The sequence below is a fragment of the Dipodomys spectabilis genome, unplaced genomic scaffold (genome assembly GCF_019054845.1).
Source record: "Dipodomys spectabilis isolate Male_0828 unplaced genomic scaffold, ASM1905484v1 ptg000152l, whole genome shotgun sequence".
Taxonomy (NCBI): Eukaryota; Metazoa; Chordata; class Mammalia; order Rodentia; family Heteromyidae; genus Dipodomys; species Dipodomys spectabilis.
In genome coordinates, this window is record NW_024870829.1 from 1806192 (window position 1) to 1812554 (window position 6363).

Consider the following 6363-nt stretch of genomic DNA (forward strand, 5'->3'; position numbering starts at 1 on the left):
GGCTAAAATATGAAACAAACCCAGATGTCCCTCACTAGATGAAAGGATGAAGAAAATGTGATATATGTAAAATGGAATTCTATGCCTCCATCAGAAAGAATGACATTGCCCCATTTGTTAGGAAATGGAAAGACTTAGAAAAAATTATATTAAGTGAATTAAGCCAGGCCCAAAAAAACATAGGTAATAGGTCCCATGGTTCCTCTTATTTGCAAAAACTAGTATATGTCTGAGACAAGCAGAAAAGGTCAGATAAGTTGATGTTAGGTGAAATGAACCCCAAGATAAAGGTTCAATTGTTTTTTTTTCCTTTATTGCAATTGTTTCAAACATTTATAAGATGATTTCTTTGTTGATTTGTATGTCCATCCCCCATGGTATAACCCATGCTTTCACTGTATTTGTTGTTGGTATAACTTGTGGAGGGGAAGGGAAAAAAAATCATTTAAATAGGGATGCAGGTGGACTCATTGTAATAATGAGATGTACAAGTCCTTATGTCGAAAAATGAACTTTACATCTTTGGTGGGGGGGAGAGTTGGTGGGATGGGGAGTGTGGGAGGAGATGGGAAGGGATGGGAACAAGAAGCAAAGAAGGAGGCAACAATGCTTGATAAGAAATATACTCATTATCTTGCCAATGTAATTGTAATTGTTATTCCTAGAAGTTTATGTTAAGTATTTCACAAGTTTTTTTTCTCTTAATTCTTAAGAAAACATTTGCTATAATTCTAATATTATTACCATTTTAGTGTTAGGAAATATTGTAATTAAAGGCACTAAGTGCATGGCCCAAAGACACACAGTGGGGAAGGAAATGATTCAAAATTTCAAAAAGTAAGCAATAAAAAAGTAGGTAAAATCCTCTCCATTCCCTTGCTCTCTCAACTCAATATTCATGCTGTCCAAGAAATAATAGTATAGCAATTATTGCCCACGGTAATTGTTTTCTGTCACATTTTGTCTTCAACACAGTGTTGGTGACATTGGGTTGTCATGCTCAGAGCTGAGCTCATAAATTGAGGTCTAAAGAGAGACAAATTTCTTCTGTTCCACAGTTCCAGTATACATTTTAAAAAGTACTAAAGGGCTGGGAATGTAGCTCAGTGGTAGAGCGCTTGCCTTGCATGCATGAGGCCCTGGGTTCGATTCCTCAGCACCACGTAAGCAAAAAAGAAAAAAGGCGGAAGTGGCGCTGTGGCGAGGGAAGGCTGGGAAGGGATGTGAAGGGTAAACAAAGGAGGAGGCTGCAATGCTTGATAAGAAATGTACTCATTATCTTGCCCATGTAATTGTAACCCCTCTGTACAGTATGTTCACAATAAAAAAATAATAAAAATATTAAAAAAAATTAATGAACTAGCAAAGAGCCAAGAATGGAGATGTATCTTATATAGTAGCTCATCAATCTAGAGAGGAATGGCCTAGCGGGACCTTGATGCACTGAATTCAAACTCTGAGAACCAAAATGTGCAGGCATGCACACACACACACATACACAAACACACATTTATTCAAAATATCTGCATATCAGTGTTTTGCATTAATTTCTTTGTTAATGATATTATATGGGTAAAATGGAAATATTCTCTTCCATCCCATAACATTTTTATATTTTTTATTGTAAAAGTACTGTACAGAGTGGTTACAGTTACATGAAAAAGTAATAGTTCATTTCCTATCAAGCATTGTTACCTCCTCCTTTGTTTTCCCCCGCCATCCCTTTCCTCCCACCTCCACAAGTACACTCCCCTCCCCCACCCTCCTAAATTGTAAAGTTCGTTTTTCAACATACTGTCTTGTGTGTCACATTGTTGCAATGGGTCATATTGTATCCTTATTTAACCATTTTGTTTTTTCCCTTTCCATCCCCAAATTAGAGAAGTGTATATACAAGATGGAGGTGCACCAACATTAGATACAGTGAAAAAAGGGGTTTAACTGTGGGGGATGCACATATAAAAAATCACATCGTACATTATAAATATATTAGAAACCACAGGAAGAAATAAAACACCACTTGTGTCCTTATCATGGGGTTCATTTACCTTAACATCATCTTATCTAGTCATATGCACATGCTTTTGACCTTTTTTTTTTTAAATTGTGAAAATACCATACAGAGGAGTTACAATTACATGGAAAATGCAATGAGTACATTTCTTATCAAGCATTGTTGCCTACTCCTTTTTTCCGCCTTACCATACCTTCTTTGCTTATCCCGGATATGCATTAGTTATTGCAAATAAGGGATACCACAGGACCTATGTTTCTTTTTTTTTATATTGTGAAAATGTCATACAGAGGGGTTACAATTACATGCGTGAGTTATTGAGTACATTTTTTTTTTTATTGTGAGAATACTGACAGAGGAGTTACAATTACATGGGCAAGATTTCTTATCAAGCATTGTTGCCTCCCCTTTGTTTCCCCTTCCCATCCCTTCCCACACTCCCCCACTTTCCCCACCCTGTCCTCCTCCCCCCAAAGTAGTAAAGTTCATTTTTTGACATAATAACTTGTACATCTCATTGTCGCAATGGGTCCACTTGCTCCTCCTTTGTTTCCCCTTCCCATCCCTGCCCATCTCCCACCCCCCACACCTACCAACCCCTCCCCCCCCAACCCCCCCCCCCCACTGTCCACATCCCTCAACACCCGGCCAAAATCATTTTTTGACATAACGACTTGTTCATCTCATTGTTGCAATGGGTCCACCTGCATCCCTTTTTAAACGATTTGTGTTTCCCTTCCACTGCACAAAGTATACCAACATCAAATACAGTGAAAACAGGGGCTTTAGCTTGCAGGAGGAATATACAAAGCAACAAAGAATTCATCTTATAAATATCTTAGAAACAATCACAAGAAATAAAAACGATTTGAATCCTTATCTTGGGGTTCATTTTGCCTAACATCAACTTATATGATGTTTTCTGCTTGTAGCAGACACATACTAGTTATTGCAATTAAGGAAACCATGGGACCTATCTTTCTTTGGGCCTGGCTTACTTCACTTCTTTGGGCCTGGCTTAATTCACTTAATATAATTTTTTCCATGTCTTTCCATTTCCTAACAAACTGGGTGATGTCATTCTTTCTGATGGAGGCATAGAATCCCAGTACACACACACACACACACACACACACACACACACACACACACACACACACACACATTTTCTTGATCCATTCGTTTACTGTGGGGCCTCGGGTTCTGTTCTGTATCTTAGCTTTGGTAAATAATGCTGCAATGAACATAGTTTTGCTGGTAGTTTTAGTAGGGTCTTGTTTGTGATCAAAATGGGATTGCTAGGACTTAGGGGTGCTCTATTGTAGTCTTTTGAGGAACCACCATACTACTTTCCAAAGTCTTCGAACAAGTTTAAACTCCCAACAACAATGCATTAAGGTTCCCTTCTGTCCACATCCCCTCCAGCATCTGTTCTTTTAAAAATCTAGAATGCTTCACGAAGTTGAGTGTCATCCTCAGTCAGGGGCTATTCTTCTCTTTATTGTTCCAATGTTAGTGTATGTGCTACTGAATTGAGCACAGAACATTTTTTATACATAAAGTGTAATTGATTTTCTTAAACTAGACAATTCCACAAAAATTAAATTCAAAAGAATTGTCGTCAAGCTGGGCGCTGGTGGCTCACGTCTGTAACCCTAGCTACTCAGGAGGCTGAGATCTGAGGATCGCGGTTCAAAGCCAGCCCGGGCAGGAGAGACCGTGAGACTCCTATCTCCAATAAACCACCAGAAAACCAGAAGTGGCGCTGTAGCTCAAGTGGTAGAGCGCTCGCCTTGAGCTGAAGAGCTGAGGGACAGCGCCCAGGCCCAGAGTTCAAGCCCCACAACCGACAAAAAAAAAAAAAAAAAGAATTGTCGTGAAATTTTAGAACCATGTATTTCTTACAAAAGAACACATTTAAGAATAATGTCAAGTTTGACATGTCAAAAACAAAATAATACCAGATATTTGTTGTTCAACAGATGTCTAGGATGAGGAATTCAATTATTCTGTACAAGGAACCTGTCATAATGAACACTATAGAAAGTGTTAAGGTTTGTTAAAAGTTTTAATGTTTTAAATATGTTTAATTTTGGGAATTTGCTCATATATGCCAAAAGTAAGACTATTTAGCAGGTTGTAAAACTTTTTCATAAAGCATTTAAGATTCATGGTACATACTACTAAATATGTACATTTCAGAGTTTATAGAAACTTTACTAATGAGAAGTTGCAAAGTGTTTGTGTAAAGAAGCAGATTTAAGACATTAACTGCACAGTTTCTGTTAAAATTTAAAGGCTTCTTTACTTTATATGTTAGTGAGGAACAAATGATGGTATAAGCCATATACAAATGATGAGATGAACCATAAATAATAATCTTAATAATAATAATAATCATCATCATCATCATCTTTAAAGGCTACTCATAGCCTATAAAATTCTTGTTGAACATCATAGACTTAGGCAGTTTTAAATGTACAGCAATATGAGAAAATAATAAATCGAATATGTAGTACATTTCAAATACTGGAAACAGTGGTAATTTTTTTTTATTTTATTAATCATTAATATTTATGTATTGGTTTTCCTTATTTGTAGCATTGTTTTCCTTGTTGTAATATAAAACAACTTTTTGTAAGTCATCATTAGGAAGTACTTTGAGAATGTTATTGGGATGGCCACACTGTTTTTTATAGGTATATGTGAATTTACAAAGAGCAAAATTAATAAGAACAAAATATTGATTAAAATTTTATCAATTAGAATCTGAATCAGGAGTGTTGATAAATGTCCACACCTAAAATCTTAGCCCTAGACTGAAGCACTAGTGTTACAACGTTGAGCACACAAAAGTGAGAGACTGTGTTTTGTTTTGTTTTTGTTGGTTTTGGGGCTTGAACTCTGGGTCCTGGGTGCTGTCTCTCAGCTCTTCAGCTCAAGGCTAGTGGTACTACTTGAGTCACAGCATCTCTTCCATCTTTTTCTGCTTATGTGGTGCTGAGGAATCAAACTCAGGACCTCATGCATGCAAGGCAAGCACTCTACACTGAACCACCCTCCCAGCACCTGAGAGACTGTGTTTTAAAAAATCATCTAAACAACATTTACTTTCTGTTTTGTGTTATATAATGAAATAAAGGATATCTTTTTATATTTTTGAATGGTCATACTTCTAAATTTATATTAAATTCAGCCACTTTATCCTTTTCAAAGTCATGTAATATCTCTGAGAGTTTGCTTCTGTAAAGATTGTTTTTGCATTGATAATTTATTCTGAGTCATTTTTATTTTTTATCAAAATCACTTTATATTTTATGGTTTTTTGTGTTTTTTTTTAAGTGTGAAAATAACAGACAGAAAGGTTACAATTAAATGGGCAAGGTAATGAGTACATTTCTTATCAAGCATTGTTGCATACTCCTTTGTTTCCTTACTATCCCTTCCCATCTCAACCCCCTTAAGTCCCATTTCCCCCTCCCCTTTCCCCCAACCAAAGTTGTAAAATTTGTTTTTCGACATAATGTCTTGTATATCTCATTGTTGCAATGGATCCACCTGTATCCCTATTTAAAAAATTTTTCCCCTTCCCCTCCACAAATTATACCAACATCAAATACAGCGAAAACAGGGGTTATACCATGCGGGAGGGACATAAAAAGTAACAAAGAAGTCATCTTATAAATATGTTAGAAATAATTACAGAAAAGAAAAAAAAATTGAATTCTTATCATGGGGTTCACTTCACCTAACATCAACTTATCTAACAATTTCTGCATGTCTCAGACATACACTAGTAATTGCTAATAAGGGAAACCATGGGACCTATGTTTCTTTGGGCCTGGCTTAGTTCACTTAATATAATTTTTTCCAAGTTTTCCATTTCCTAACAAATGGGGCAATACCATTCTTTCAGATAGAGACATAGAATTCCATTGTGTATATATACAACATTTTCTTGATCCATTCATCTACTGAGCGACATCTGGGTTGGTTCCATATCTTAGCTATGGTAATGCTGCAATAAATATATCTGTGTGGTAGCTTTAGTATGGTCTTGTTTGTGATCATTTGGGTAAATGCCCAAAAGTGGGATTGTTGGGTCATATGGGAGCTCTATGTGGAGTCTTTGGAGGAACCTCCATACTACTTTCCAAAGTGGTTGAGTGAGAGTGATTACACTCTCACTAACAATGAAGTAAGGTTCCCTCCTGTCCACATTCCCTCCAGCATCTGTTGTTATTAGAGTTCTTGATTATAGCCATTCTAACTTGGGTGAGGTGATATCTCAGTGTTGATTGATTTGCATTTCTTTTATGGCTAGGGAGGTTGAGCATTTCTGCATGTCT

At 36.6% G+C, this 6363-nt stretch overlaps 1 non-coding gene across 1 annotated transcript; it reads right to left on the reverse strand.

The window, feature by feature from the left end:
* Positions 1 to 3452: 3452 nt before the first annotated feature.
* On the reverse strand, positions 3453 to 3554 carry LOC122118448. Its single transcript, XR_006149369.1, has one exon. It is a non-coding gene; the product is annotated as a U6 spliceosomal RNA (small nuclear RNA).
* Positions 3555 to 6363: the final 2809 nt, after the last annotated feature.